The sequence below is a fragment of the Macrobrachium rosenbergii genome, chromosome 55, assembly GCF_040412425.1.
Source record: "Macrobrachium rosenbergii isolate ZJJX-2024 chromosome 55, ASM4041242v1, whole genome shotgun sequence".
Lineage (NCBI taxonomy): Eukaryota > Metazoa > Arthropoda > Malacostraca > Decapoda > Palaemonidae > Macrobrachium > Macrobrachium rosenbergii.
Genome location: NC_089795.1, coordinates 65,612,314 through 65,627,650, shown reverse-complemented (window position 1 = coordinate 65,627,650; position 15,337 = coordinate 65,612,314). Strand labels below are relative to the sequence as shown.

Sequence of the window (15,337 nt, the reverse complement as noted above, 5' to 3'; positions counted from 1 at the left end):
ACGTGGTGCAGAACAGAGTGTGCTGCAATGGTGGTGCTGGTGGTGGGGGGACACTTACCTGATTAACTGTCTTAGGTGCTGCTGCATGAAATTGTGAAGACAGGACAAGTGCTCATTTAGTTGGGGCCACATATGTTAGGAACAATAAGAACATTATCAGTCCTGACCACTGGCAATTCAACTGATGAGGAGGTTTAAACTGCACCTGGTCACTTGACCTGACATTATTCAAAGAGGGTATTCCTAAACCAATATAGAGAAGGAGGTAATCCTGCTGCATGTCAGGAAGTCTTAAGCTAAAGCATTCTGATGCCTGAACAGAACACGTCAGCAGTAGCACATCTGGCATGTCTTATCTTTTAGGGTCTTTTCAAGAAAAGTCTACTGGGTGGGATACCAATTCCAACATGTCTCACAGATGTGGTTGGGTAAGCAAACTTGTCTACAATACCAGCTACATTACAGATGAAGGCCCCTGTGAGAGTTGACACACATGTTTGGTAGGCATTAAAATGACTGTCCCTTGCCAAATCGTCTTAAGCCAAAAAGAACAGAAAAATCGTGCAAAACATTAGTAAAAGCACTGCTTGCTTACAAGAGATAACACAAATGTGGTACAGTACTGTTCAGTATAGATAATTACAATATTAAAGGATATAAGTGAAGGCAAGGGTATCAAGGAGGTACTTTGATGTGATTTTGAAAAAATTCTTTTTTGTTGAGAAGTTTTTGACATACTGTATGTCCTAAGTTATTACATGGCAAATTTTCTTAGAATTCTTTAAAATAACAAAGGTAGTGGTGCTTTTCACCCTCATTCCTTTTGCACAATCATTAGGGATTCAAGTGCCAATTTACTATTATACCCATTCACTCTTTTTGATAATATTTGGAAATTATATACATAGTTAATTTTTAGATAACGTGGCATCTGTTATTGCTTTAAGTTTCATGATCAAGAGGCAAAGTTTAATTACCTAATTCATTAAATAATGAAGAAATAATTGTACTCAAATTAAAATGAAAAGGAAACAACTTTGGATATATAAGACAAATTTGTTATTGAAATTACTATGTTCAGAAAATTGTGTGGCATTAGTAGGAAATAAGTTCTCAAGTAAAGATCACCAAGAAAAGAACAGTAAAAACTCGGGGAATTAAAGAACATCAGGCAGGAAACTTGCTAAATCCATATGGAAAAGCTATGGTACTTTTAATACCATTGCCTTTTGAACAACTAAATACCTTATAAGAGGGCAGATTTGGTCCCATGTAAGTTTTCAAGGTAATACAGTACAGTAAGAAAAATAGGTCAGGCTTTTGTTTATGAATAATTTAATACATTTTTTCATCCTCATCCTCAGCATCATACTGATGTGTTTTTACCTTTGGCGCTCATTATCTGAAAAAAGTTTTTTGACAGTCCATATCTCAAAAGTAAGATCTGTTTTCTGTTCATTTGCAAACTACTTTTTTTATTTTTCAAACAATTTGAGATACAGATAGTGATGAAAATAAATTAAATTCTACAAGTTTACTCATTACTTTTTGTTTTCAATAAAATGTTTTATGTGGATTCCATAAAAATCTTTTTTAGAAAATATAAATAAAAAATAAAAATTTAACTAGTAAAGTTTGTTGCCATAAGGTTTATTCAGTGAAGAATCAAAGGAACATTTTTTTGTATTGAAGGAGTTTGCAAAATATTTTTTTCCAGTTCTGCATTTCTTTTGGATAATCAAAACTATTTATCCTATGGATTTGAAATTTTTGTATGTTGATAATGAAATAGACTCATATAATATATATAAAAACTGTATGAATTGTTACATTGTTTAAACGGGGATGCATCCCCTTGAAACACTTTGGTCAAAAAAATAGAAGAAAATACCATAAATGTGAAAGATTCTTGAAAAACCACTTTTGTAATTGAAGTACTAGCAGATGTATTAAGTATAAGAGACTAGCATAAAAACCCAGCTTATTACTGTTTGAGCATGAAAATCTTAAAATTAGAAATACAAGTAACAGAGTTAAAAGAAACACAAAAATATTAGACAAACCAAACTTGCTCTTCATACACATAACCAAACTTACTCTTCATACACAACAAAGAGTAAATTAATCTTAAATAAGTAAATACACAAAGCCTAAGTTGTTGAATGCAAAAGAGAGCTTTAGTATTGATATCTAGCTAGTTAACCCCTTGTTACCTATGGTAAGTCATCTCAATACTAAACCTAATTTATTGATCAGATAATCCAAGATATAAAAAATTTCCAAGGAAACTCTTAAAAAGACAGTGAACTATAACTAACCACTGCAAATACGGCATTTTCCACAGAAAACAAAAATAATTACTTTCAAGTAGTACAATACTTGAAAACTAGAAGTTGGTCACTCTTCTGCCTGGTAGGCAAAAGACAGCAGTGTCATAAGACATTTAAAGATCACAAATATGGGCTGTATATGAGTGATGTATTTGTGGAAGAAATTATGGGGAAAGTTTTTCTATCTGTGTGAACATGTTTTTTTTTACTTATTCATACATAATAATGACTAAAATTTCTGTTATTTAGGTAACCCTCTATAGTTTGTGCAATAATAGTAGCAAAACAAAATTAGGAATTTTAGTATCTCCATTGACTAAAGATTTCAAACTACTGTACATCATCCTTACCCTTTAGATCTAGAATACTGTACCTTCATCAGAATCACCAGGAATGAGAACCTAGCTCAAAAGTAGAACACTCAATAGCTAAAACAAGTAACCACTTTTAGTCAGTCATTATGTGGCTATTGCTAATAGATGCTTCATAGTAAGTTATTACTAAATTGCAAGCAGCCTCTGAACTCTCCAAACCTGACAAGGACAGACCAAACACCTACTCCTAGTTTGGGCACAGATCATTTACCTAGATCTTGCTTATCCATTAATTGCAATACTGATAAAATTTGGATGCACACCTTGCTTAGATTTAGTTTTGCTGATTCCAGTAAATGTCACATACAGTACTGTATTTCAGTATTTATTCCTCTTGTGATAAAGTTTCATACCCTATCAATGTTTGTAACCACCAAATAAAAAATACAGTATATAGTAGAGAAAATAATATAAAGAAAAGCCTGGCATAAAACAGTGGCTATTGTAATTTGCCTTTATATTTTTCATCAGGTTTCCAAAAAGTGTTCTTATGTCTAAGGCTATGGAAGATTTGCATTATTAACTGGCCTAATACTGCCTAGGTATTTCATCACAACTAAAAGCACTGATAGACAGCTAGTACAGTATTGTAATCAGTGCATATTTATTCCTAATATGTGGCTGAAATGCTTTGCAATGCTTCTTTGACTATATGTCTTAAAAAGTTATACAGTTGTACACACTTTTTTAGGATATTCTCATAATGAAGAATTGCACCATTGAGACAAACAAAATAAGAACAATGGCCAAAACCAACGAATATTGAAGTTATGAATTTCTTTGTTGTGTAGAGTTGATTCCATTCAAGCTTTCAGGCGTCTTTCTAATTTTGTGAAGGAACTTGGTTTGAATATTTCTCTTTAGCCATAAGATCATCAAGTGTTGTCAGTAACCCAAGAGAAAGCTTTAGAATTGGTGAATAATAGTTTAAACAGAAGCTTATGTATTTTTGTAAGATGATTGTATAAACACTCAGATTACTGCACAGTAATCGAAGTAAACGCATATCATGCAACTCCTTACATTGGAGGTCTTTATGTTATTTGTTCTGGAATGGATGTTGAATGATGTTCCTCATAGTCCATACAGATTTATATATGTTTTCAACAAAATTGTAGACCTGAAAAATATTAAAGATTTTGATGTAAGAAAATTGTTTCCACCCAAACTTTAATTGAAGACATTTGCTTACTACTTGTTATGTGTACTACTGCTCTGTGTGATAACTGTCATGCAAGGAATTTTTTTGGAGAATTTAGAGGGCAGAGGGTTTAAGGAACCTTAAGTGGTTTTGTTTTTGACTGTTGACACACATGATTCCTTTTCTGGAGGGTGAAATGCATATGCAGTATGCAGAGGATTTACTTTTATTTGTTGCATTGTCTTTTATGGCCTGTAATATTTCCTTCCTCAGTATTCCTTAATTTTGATGATTTCCCTTGGTTAGATGAGTGATAGACAGTTATTTTATACTTGATCTGTTTTTCCATTATGCAAGATGTATTTCCAAGTGTATAGTGCTATTTAGTAGTAATTCTTATTTAGGTAGGGAAATGGAGTCTGAGAAACTATTCAAAAGTTCCTATTCCTTTTCAGGAGAACAGTATTGGTATGAAAGGAGTGCTGAGTCAATGGCCTATTCTGCTAATTTAGCATTTCCTGAGTCATCAATGTCTTCCTTTTGCCCAACTCCTGTAGATGGAGGTTCTTCACCCATCAGAAGGGAACATAAGTGTGGGATCTTCAGCATCGATGTCAGTATGTATTAATAGTGCATGTTGTAGTTTAATCTTTTAAGAGTAGAGTAAGCTAGTTGCTTGGTTCTTAGTGGAGATTATGGAATCCCATTCTGGAACTTAATGCAGATTATGGAGTAACATTTTTGAAGTTAACCTAGAGAGTTTAGTGCTCAGTAATTTGAACTTCTTTAATTTCGTTATGTAGAAGCTGCAAGACTAAAAGTCCACATTTATAATGAAAACAATGATTGTCATTAATGCCTATGGAAGGTGTTTAATGGATCATTATTTACTTAAATATACTGTATATGATAAAATGTCATGTAAAAATTAGGTTTCATTAATATACCTATTTATTACATCATAAAGTTTATATAATTACTAGTTGCCTTAAATGTTGATTTTGCCTGATTTAGCTTGAGATATTTTTTCTGCATTTTAGTAACTTGAATAATGAAAAAAGGCCATTCAGTGTTATTAGTATTTAATACAATAGCTGGCTTTTTGTAGCATTCAGTTTGTATAGAGTTGTCTCTGCATCTTATTTTCTCCAGCAGGTAGCTGGTACAGTATGTCAGGTTTCCTAAGGTCATGGTAAGATGTTTTGCTGTGGAAGTTTTATTATTTTATTCATACATTTTGATATGTGCTCTGGTAATCATATACAGTTAAGTTATATATGTAAACACTGGTAATATTGATGGAGTCTGTGGTTGGTGTATGATCACATGTGGTTTATTTTTATTGGTTGGGCAGGCTGCCAGATGCTATTGTCACCTCTCAGAATGTATTGATGGGGTAATTCTTGCTGGTATGGCAGGTGTGACAGCTTACAGAGAGTTCTCTCTCTCTCTTTCTCTCACAGGATGAGTTCTAATATTCCTTCAGATTATTATTATTGAGGGAAATTCTGTTTCAATAATAGTATTTATGCTTCACTGTTTTTCAAAGATATTTATCACTTCAATAAGGCATAAGTGTTGGAAGTCAGGTGCAGTCATGTGATTTTGTAAGTCCTTATTAATGAATCTCTTTCAATTCTTATTTTATGTTCATGTTGGTAATGGCTGTAGATGAATCTATCTTGAAGGTGAAAGAGTGTCTCCTTGAAAGTCTGGAGGTTGTCATTTTGATATACAAGTGATGGCCCCTTCCACCAAGCATGCAATTCATAAATGACATTACTCTCCCTCATGGACATTCTCTTGGGTGCCTGGCAGTTCACAAGAGCAGTTGGCTGGTGTGAAATGTTTTACACTATACAGTATAATTTTTTCTCTTTCTGTAGTTGGTAGGATATTTGCCTTAATTATTTTCATTAAGGCTTTTCTGTCCTCTTGAGTTTCTATGGCGCAGGTAGTAGTTACTGTAGAAGAGTTAGATAGCACCTTTTAAGTCATCTTTGGTTTTGAAGGTTTCATTAAAGTCATTTTTCAGGGTGCTCCTATACTGTTATTCTACTTAAAGAGTTTCTGGCAGTCCACCTAACCAATCAGAATTTTATACACTTGGCCATACACAGACTATAATCCACCTACCCCAACATAACTACCTGTAACCCCTTTGCATTTTAATAATTTATTTTTTTAATTCTAAATGATTGCCTGAATGTAGGATGAAATGTAAAGGACAAACAATAAACCATCTGTAGTATAACATTTTTCTATGACCTGCTAAAGAAAAAATATGAAAGATACATAGAGAAGATTCTATACATACTGAATTCCAAATAAATGGCCATTGTATTCGACAGAGGGGAGACTTTTCTTTTATTATTATTATTATTATTATTATTATTATTATTATTATTATTATTATTATTATTATTATTATTATTATTATTATTATTATTATTATTATTATTATTAATTTGAGAAGACTGGGGCAAGACAAAGAGTTGGAGAGCTAGGTTGGAGGAGACCAAAGGAAGGAATAAAATAAAAAAAGGCAGAAAGATTGTTATTAAGAGGAGATGCTGTAATAACAGATGAGAATACTGTATTGCCACAAGTAGAGAAACTTGCAAATTTTGTACCATCATTTTCAATTGTAAATTTATGGGAGCTATTTATGATTGTAGCAGGTGCTGGTAGAAATGTAGTTTGTTAAGGGTTTATTATTCTAACTGCTTAATTTTATTTTTACTAGTATGGTGAGTGAATGGAGTGTTTAGAATATTTAAAATCTTGTTTCTTTGTATCACTCAAAGAACAGGTTTAACTGAGGTATAAAGTTAATATGTACAATAACACTCCCGTCTGGCATAGAAATTCGTAATGCCAAGTACAGTAGTGCTGAACATGTCAAGACTAAAGCCATGTATAAAGGATTACACTGTAAATTATACTGTAAGTTATCAACATGTCATACTGTTTTACATTTTTATGTTTAGTAATCTTACTGCAGCTCTTTTATACTTGCAGGTATGTTTTTTCCTCCCTTGTACTAATGTTGAGTGTCACAGCAAGATATGTATTTTCCAAAAGAGCAGCTTTTAATTTTGTATCTATAATTGGGTGGGGACACTGCCTACAGAGTGTCTTGTGTGGTGCATTGAAGACAGTACTACAGGCTCTTTGCAACTTCCTTTTGGCACCCAGATGAATTACCTTTTGTATTTCATTTTTCATGTTTGATTTGGTTTCTTGTCAGCTAGGTGTTCAACTTCTCTAACTTCAACTTGTTCCAGTTCTCACCCTTCATAAAAGGACAAATCCCTCCAACAAATACGGTGAATTTAGAAAGGCAGTTCAGTGGTCTCTTTAAATTTTTGTAAACAATAATTTTATGCTTTTACCAGTAATTACAGATAAATTGTTCCTTTTATTGACAGGCCAAAGCAAGTCCTTGAGGCTTTTCTTCAGTGACAGAGATCGAACCTGTGGTCAGCTTGTAATTGCTAGTCAAGAAAGTCAGTATAAGATCTTCCATTTCCATTATGGAGGGCTAGATAAATTGGCATCAGTTTTTGAAGACTGGAATTTCTTAGTGAAGCCTAGAGATTATGAGGATGGTAGAGCAGCAGATTCTGCTCTCAAGCTATTCTTAGTTTGCAAGTAAGGCCGCCATATATCTTAGCAAGGACAGTTTTCAGTAATTTAGTAAGGACAATTTTGCAGTAGTTTCATATTCTGTGATATTAGGTTAGGAAATTATGATAAAATGGAAATTTGTAAAGTACTTTTGTGACATACATAACTGTAAAAATTATGGGTTCATATGAATTACAAAATTTATTTTCCAATACAAACTCATCATTTGTATTAAATGTCCCACCTCCCAACCCAGCTAATTACTTGCAGCTGCTGCCAAGATTATAAGAAAACTGAGTTTCTTGCCTACCTGGAACCCAGGATCCATGAGGATTAATGTGCAGTGTGGTTTTCCAGCTAGCAGATGGTTTTCTTTGTGAAAGGCAGGATTTGCAGATGACCATGAATGACGGATGGTGTAAGTGTTGGTGTACTGCATATTGAAAAAAATTAGGGTCTTAAGAACCTAGTATTTGCACAGCACACCAGAATGATCAAGGTTGATTAGTGTGACCCATGGCAAGGGGTTGCAAGAATCAATGAGAGTTCCACATTTTGGGGCAAATCTTATGTCAGTGAAGACTCAAGGTCAGCTTAGCCAACTCTTAAAATGCAAGAGGCAGCTGATAAATGAGCAAGAAAATCTGTATTTTCAGTTAACAATTGATAGTTATCAACACATGGATGAATTTACCAACATGGAAGTGGATGACAAGGAGAGATTCCATTGAAGACTACACTTCTGTAGTTGGAACTGAAAAAGTTTGACAGGTTTTCCTTTCCCACCAGTAACATATTCTCCACTGGCACCAAACCAAAGTTTGGACCTGGAATGTTTTTTTTTTTTTTTTTTTTTTTTTGCATTTATAGGTTTTTATGATAGTTGATATTCTCCCATGAAACAAAGTGAGGTGTTAAGTCCCTTCAAGACAAAGTGAGTGATGGCTTCTGTCAATAATTCCCTGGTCTCTCACATAGTGGGATTCTCTGTATATTGGCAGCACAGAGATTTAAGGAAAGAGAATGCATTGGGATATCAGATTTGGCTGGAGGAACAGTCCTTGACCCAACAATATAAGGACATGGTCTAGCAATGTCTGACCAAATACAAGAACTGGATGAAGAACTTAGGTCTGACAATAGTCTTTTGTTTCTGGGACTGTACACCAGGACTTAAAAGTTGAGAAACTATCAAAGAACAACCCCGTTCCCTCAGTGTAAATGCAAAGAGCCTTGTGCCATAATAACATGAAATCTTCCATTTCATGATATAACTTGAAGGAAAGATAACATTACTCATCTAGACCAGGAAGAATGGCTATATCAGCAGTAGATCCTTTGGGAAATTTGATTTTATAAAGAACAGTTCTTCAGGTTCCATCTGGAAAGGATGTTCCCTAGCCTCCTTTGGCTTGAAGGTTCCTGCTCCTGAATACCAATATGGTAATGACCCTCTCGTGTTTGTGGATGACATGACTCAGATGTTATCCTCATCTAGGTAGTCTGTTAAGTGTCCCTAGTGCCTCTGCCATATTGGAGCTATTATGAATCTTCTTTCCCAGTGGGCTCTAGTGAGACTTCATCCTTGTAGGCAGTTATGTACATCGTCTTCACAGTTACAGCCTTTAGATAGCAACTGCATGTCTGGTCAGCCACTGAGTCATTCTTGTGAATGGTCACAAGAGAACCTTGCTAATATAAAACTTTGTGGGACCTTTTATTGTTTAACCCCTAAGGGACAGGCTAAATGTATATCAAGCACACCCCAGACCGGGCAAACTTTAAGGTTGGCCACTTTTAGAAAAAAACACATCAGTGGCAAGAGGAAGATATACTAATGCACAGTATTTACAACCCGGTATGGGGCCTCTTTTACAAGAAGCTTGTAAAAATATGTTTTCTGAGCTCGGCCCCGTGTCACCCGGTGAAATTCCATACTAACACGAATTTCTAGGTATAAATATTGCTAAATATACCAGAGAAAAAAGCTTTCAGGAATGCTGGAGTTACTACCCCCAGATCGAGCGTCTTCTATATTGAAGACGTCGGTATTACCAAGGGTGAGTGAAAGAATCACAACCATAGAGCCACACTCGATAGACATCCCCATGTCAAAACCCCCGGGAAGAGCAGAGAGCCGTACCAGCTCCCACACTCACCCGCCCGCCAAGCGGCGACTCCAGCGCCATCTGAACTCATTCCATTTCTAGCACGTGATATTCTCACTTGTAAATTTTGTGCTTGTGCTTTTGGCTGATTTTGCCTTTTTTCTCAGCATGTCTTCGAGCAGCTTTACTGTCACCAAGTTAAGTACCATCTTATTGTGGGGTTTTTATGATAAGTTTGGCTGTTTCAACCCGTATTTTAATATTATACGTGGTTGTTGTTATGACGCCGTGGCGTCCCCCAGTCAGCCATGTCGACCGCGAGATTCGCCCACCCAGCTTGTTCTGTTTGGGGCTTCTCCTTGTCGTTTACATTTCTTATCATTATCCCCCTAGGATTCATCCTGGTGGCGTTTCCTGGGCGGGTTGTTTCGGTGTTTCTCTACGTTAATTTTGTTGAACAGCATATCGGGGTTCCTTCATTAGGGTTCCCGTCATTTTCCCACTTAGGTTTCTCCCCAGGATGTTTTCCGCTTTGACAGTTTTAGCTACATTATTATTATATTGTGACGTGCTGGTGCTAATCAGGTGTTTTATTGCTTTGATTATGTTATGCGGGGGAGTGTCAGATACGGTTTTATTGTTTACTCCCTGTCGCTCCTCTCGGTTAGGCTATGCGCCTTGCACGAGCACAAGATTATATTATTGTTTTATGTATATATATTATTCTTAATGATGGTGATTTATTTTTATCTGGTTAGGTTGTGTGGGGTTCCTAGCCTGCCTATGTCACGTTAGGCTTGTATTTTGCATCCTTTGGCCTCCCGCTCTCCCTTTTACCCTGAGTTAGGTTAGGTGTGAGGAGGGGATCAGCAGGTAGAGAGAGTTGCTGTTGTTGTTCCTTCCACTGGCCGTTGTTTGGGTTGTAGAGTGAGACCCCATTGTCCTCCCCCTTCTACGGAGGGGTAGAGGCTTTTTCTGTGGGTGTGTCTCCTCTGTGCTATCATAGCATCCTCCCCTTTCTTCGGCTCTGGTTGGTTTTCAGCACAGGAATTTCTCTCCCCGTTGTTTCCTCTTTCCTCCCTTCCCTTATTCCCTCCTGTTAGCCTAGGCTATCCATAGGTGCGGGTGCTAGCCTAGGCTACGCCTAGGTGTGGGGCGAGTGCGTTGAGGCCTTAGGTCGCTATCCCATCCTTCCCCTTATTCGGAGTAGGCTTTGTTCTTCCACTGCTGGTATTAATTTACTTGGCGTGATGTGTGTCTGCAGTCGAGCGGGTGAAGTAATCTTCCCCAGTCTCCTGTTTTCACTTGCTCTGGCCTACTCCCATCCCTACCCCTCCAACCCTTTCCTCCCCACCTACCCTAAGTCAAGCTCTTTGTCATCTTCTCGTGCAGGTGACGTCAGCTGGCGTTCACTCCGAGTTGTGGGGCCTTTCCTGGTGGAGGGATTCGCTCCCTCCCAGGGCAAGTCCCCGATGGCTTTTTGCTTGGCTCAGTGTCTCGTTAACCCGCTCTCCTAGGATCGAGCAGGTTTCGAACATTCTTAGGGTTATTGGTTCTTGCCCCTTTTTCCGCGTTCGCTTGGCGTTCAAGATACTTTAGTTGGGTTGACTGGCGCTTACTCCGGCCCTCGTGGTCCTGTGATGTTTGATAGCCTCACCCTACTATTGTTCTCTAGCGGTTGAGGCTTGGGATCTCCGGAGGGGGTGGTTCCGGACTCCGGAGTATATGGAATTAACCAGTTTCGTTACCATCCCCTGTATTTTATATATGCATATACACTTGTTTTGTTCCGGGCAGCTCACTCCGCCGTTGGACATATTGTTATTATCAGGGTCCGGTGTCCTACCCTTGGGTTCCGCCGTTTTTATTCCCGGCATCCCTTGTGGTAGGGCCCTTTTGACTCAGCTCTGTCGTTCCGCTGGAGTATTCCGGTGGTCGGAGAGCAGCTTGCTTACCACTATATTTAGTTACTTGTTTGGTAGGCCCGTCTCTGACGGGGGTTTTTCTTCCCGCCGGAGTACTCCGGTAGTAGGTTTGAAAATACCCGTGCCTGCTTAGTTTAAGTTTCTAGAGTGGTAGGTTCATGTACTTTTCACACTTACAGACTGTGCGTTGTGAGGAGCCAGGATGCACCGCCACCCTCCATCAACCTTACGGGCATGTGGTGTGCCGGACCCACGCTGGCTGTGCGGTCCGGCTGGATGATCTTATCGTTTGGCATCCTGACGGGTGTGAGGTTTGCTTCGCTCTGAGCAGTAGCATCCAGGACGAGTCGGTAAGCTTGACTTTCGTTCTTCACGCTACTTTCAGTCTGATATGTGCTCATATTGTAGGTCATGACTTTTGTGTTACAATATGTTAGACCTGATTCCCTGCTCTCTTTCAGGCTGACGAGTCCTCCAAGAAGGAGGCCCTAGAGTCTCTCCGTGCTTGGGTGACTGGGTTCGGGAGGAACGTGCCATCGGGGAAACCTTATGTCCTCGACGCGAGCTTGAGGGACCTGCTCTACCCCGGCGCCCGGATTGCTGCGGCCGTACCTACAGATCTGGCCACTCCCATCATCCAGCAGATCCGGGCCGCGACCCAGCCACCTCAAGAGGACCCCCTGTACGCGGAGGTTTCAGAGGACGTCGCCGCCTTAGATTTGGACCTGGAGCCGATGAATACGGAGCCGGACCAAGGGTAGGTAGAGAGGTAAGTGAGGCAGTGGGGCGGGTCCCCTTTTGATTCCCCATCTTCTTCTGTGTCATCTTTTTCAGGGTTTAACAAGTCTTCCTTCTTGAAGGACAGGGCTCCATCTGCTGTCCCCAAGTTGAAGTTGAAGACGTCGTGGAAGGCGAAAGGGCTACAAGTCCTCGTCTTCCCGTAAGGCATCTCCCTTCCCCGTCGAAGGCCAAGGTTGTTGTACCTGTGGCCTCCGGGAGCAAACCAGGTACCTCGGGCAAGGAGCGAGAGCAAGAGGCGCCCAAACCAAGCCCTCCTCGCCAGCCTGCCTTTGACCCTGAGGCGTTTGCAGGATGTTGCTCAAAAAAGAATCTCTACGGAGGTAGAGGCGAAGCTTACCAAGATTACGGAAAGGCTTCATAATCAGGAGACTCTGCTGGCGGATATGGCTCGCTCCAGTGGGGTCGGTCCGCAGTATGAGATCCCTGACACTGCTGACCTCCCTCTTTTCGATGTAGGGAACCCGTGGCGTTTTGCTCTTCGTGCTATTCGTCACGAAGACACCCTGACCATCGAGGGTCTTGGCACGAGGCGTCTGGAGGAACTGGAGTTCTTCCCTCCTGATCTCTTGCCCCCCCTACCCAGGCTTCGTTAGGCTGACGGAGGAAGCCTGAATACGCTCAGACAAGGTCCCTAAGGAGACAGTGATCTTCCCTAGGGACCAAGCGCAATCTGCTCTGTTGTGCACTCCTACGGAGTGGCAGGCAGATAATACTAAATTGACTCCCTTCAAGGGCAACTATACCATGTTTTCCTTGGGTGATAAGTTGCCCACTCCCTGCCTAAACAAAGTTGCTTTGGCAATGGCTCAGGCTTGCTTCGATGGCAAACCCTTGCCTCAGCTGAGGGAGACAGACTCCACATCTCTGGTATTCCCAGGAGGTGAGGAGTTCTGGAAGGACGCCCCGTCCACATTTACAGTGGGTAAATTGGACACTGATTGCGCGTCTTCACAATTCAGTGAGCAGCTTCCTAAGCTCCCGGAAGCTCTGCTGAAGGCGGAGTTTGAGGCTCGGTGTCGGTTGAGCCGATCCTTGAACTCCCTGTGCTTAACAGAAGCGACCGCCGTCTCCTGTGCAGAGGAGCCTCTGTTCCAGGTTCTGGCTAAATCCCTGTTGGCAGGGTTTCAGTCAGACCTGTATGACTTTATGGTGGCTAAGTTGGAGTGCTGCAAATTCATCTTCGCGGATGCCACCATTCGTCATGAGCCTAACAAGTTCATGAAGAGTTCTATCTGGGGGGATAATCTCTTCCCAGAAGACGAAGTTGCCAGTGTCCTGAGCGAGGCTACCAGGGCCAACCAGAGCCTACGCTCCCGTTGGGGTATCTTCGCCTTCAAGCGGAAGACCCCCGAATCTGGCAGCTCCCAGAATAAGTCTGGAAAACGTTTTAGGCGGCACAGAAGACCTCAACACCAGACGGTAGTTCAGGCAGTCCCAGTCTCGGCGGTGGGCCAACCCTCCACCTCCAAGGCTCAACCCCAACAATACGTGCTGGTTCAACCAGCCCAATCCCTTGCTGCACCCTCGTACGTCTCCTCATCAGCGTACAACCCTACCTATGAGGACCGTGGGGTCTTTCACGGCCTTAATAGGAGCGCAAGGGGGTGTAGAGGTCGCACCCTATACAGAGGTAAGGCTGGATCTGCCTCTCGGGGAAAACCTGGCATGGTAGAGGAAACAAACCTGCTTCCTCCCACTGAGACCAGTCAGGTGGTCGCCTTTACTGGTTCAGAGACCAGTGGTCCTTGTCCTTGGGCACACAGCATTGTGTCCAAAGGTCTGGGTTGGAGCTGGGTCAAGGATCCCCCTCCCCTGACCAGATTTTACCAACCCCCCTCCAAAGGACTTTGTGACAGAGCTTCTCAGCAAGAGACCAATAAAGAAAGTAAGGCACCTCAAATTTCAAGGCAGGCTGTTCACTGTCCCAAAGAAAGATTCCGGTCAGCAAAGAGTGATTCTAGATCTCTCGCGTCTAAATCTCTACATAAAATGCGACAAGTTTCGCATGCTTACGGTGGCTCAAGTACGGACTCTACTGCCGCGTGGAGCCGTCACCACCTCTATTGATCTTTCAGATGCTTACTATCACGTCCCGGTTGCGCGGAACTTCTCTCCCTTCCTGGGTTTCAGACTCGGGAAACAAGCCTACTCCTTCAAGGTCATGCCTTTCGGACTCAATATAGCCCCCAGGATATTTACAAAGCTGGCAGAAACAGTCATTCAGCAGCTACTGTCCCGGGGGATCTCCCTGGCAGCATACCTGGACGATTGGATAATCTGGGCTCCAACAGTACAGGAGTGCCGGAAGGCTACAGCCATAGTGATCAAGTTCCTGGAGTCGTTAGGCTTTCAGTTGAACAGGGAGAAGTCCCGCCTGACTCCGGAGTCCCGGTTTCAGTGGCTGGGTCTCCAGTGGGACCTGTCCTCGTACAGGCTATCCCTCCCGCCGTCCAAGCGGAAGGAGATAGCCGCCGCTACCAGAAAATGTTTGAAGGACAAAGCAGCATCCCGCCGGTCTCAAGAGAGAATTCTCGGCTCTCTTCAGTTCGCTTCAGTGACAGACCTGCTCTTAAAAGCGAAATTAAAAGACATAAACAGAGTGTGGCGGAGACGAGCCAATGTCAGGCTCAGAGACAGGGTCTCTTTAATCCCGCGAATCTTGAAGACAAGGCTACGACCATGGTCCACAGTCAAAGGCCTGTCGAAGTCAGTCCCACTTCAATTTCCCCCTCCAGCTCTGGTAATTCACACAGACGCTTCATTAAGCGGCTGGGGAGGGTACTCACCAAAACAAAAAGTACAAGGGACATGGTCTACAATGTTTCAACAGTTCCATATAAACACCTTGGAAGCTATGGCAGTGTTTCTAACTCTAAAGAAACTTCACCCCGCCGGCCAGATTCACATCAGGCTGGTGTTGGACAGTGCCGTGGTGGTTCATTGCATCAACAGGGCGGCTCCAAATCAGGTCGCAGTAAACCAGGTGATGGTAGCTATCTTCTCCTTGGCGAACAAGCACGGCTGGCAT

The 15,337-nt window shown here is 41.1% G+C and overlaps 1 pseudogene; it reads left to right on the top strand.

The window, feature by feature from the left end:
- LOC136835352 (TBC1 domain family member 16-like) overlaps positions 1–15,337 on the top strand; it is a 96,207-nt pseudogene that overhangs the window by 39,411 nt on the left and 41,459 nt on the right.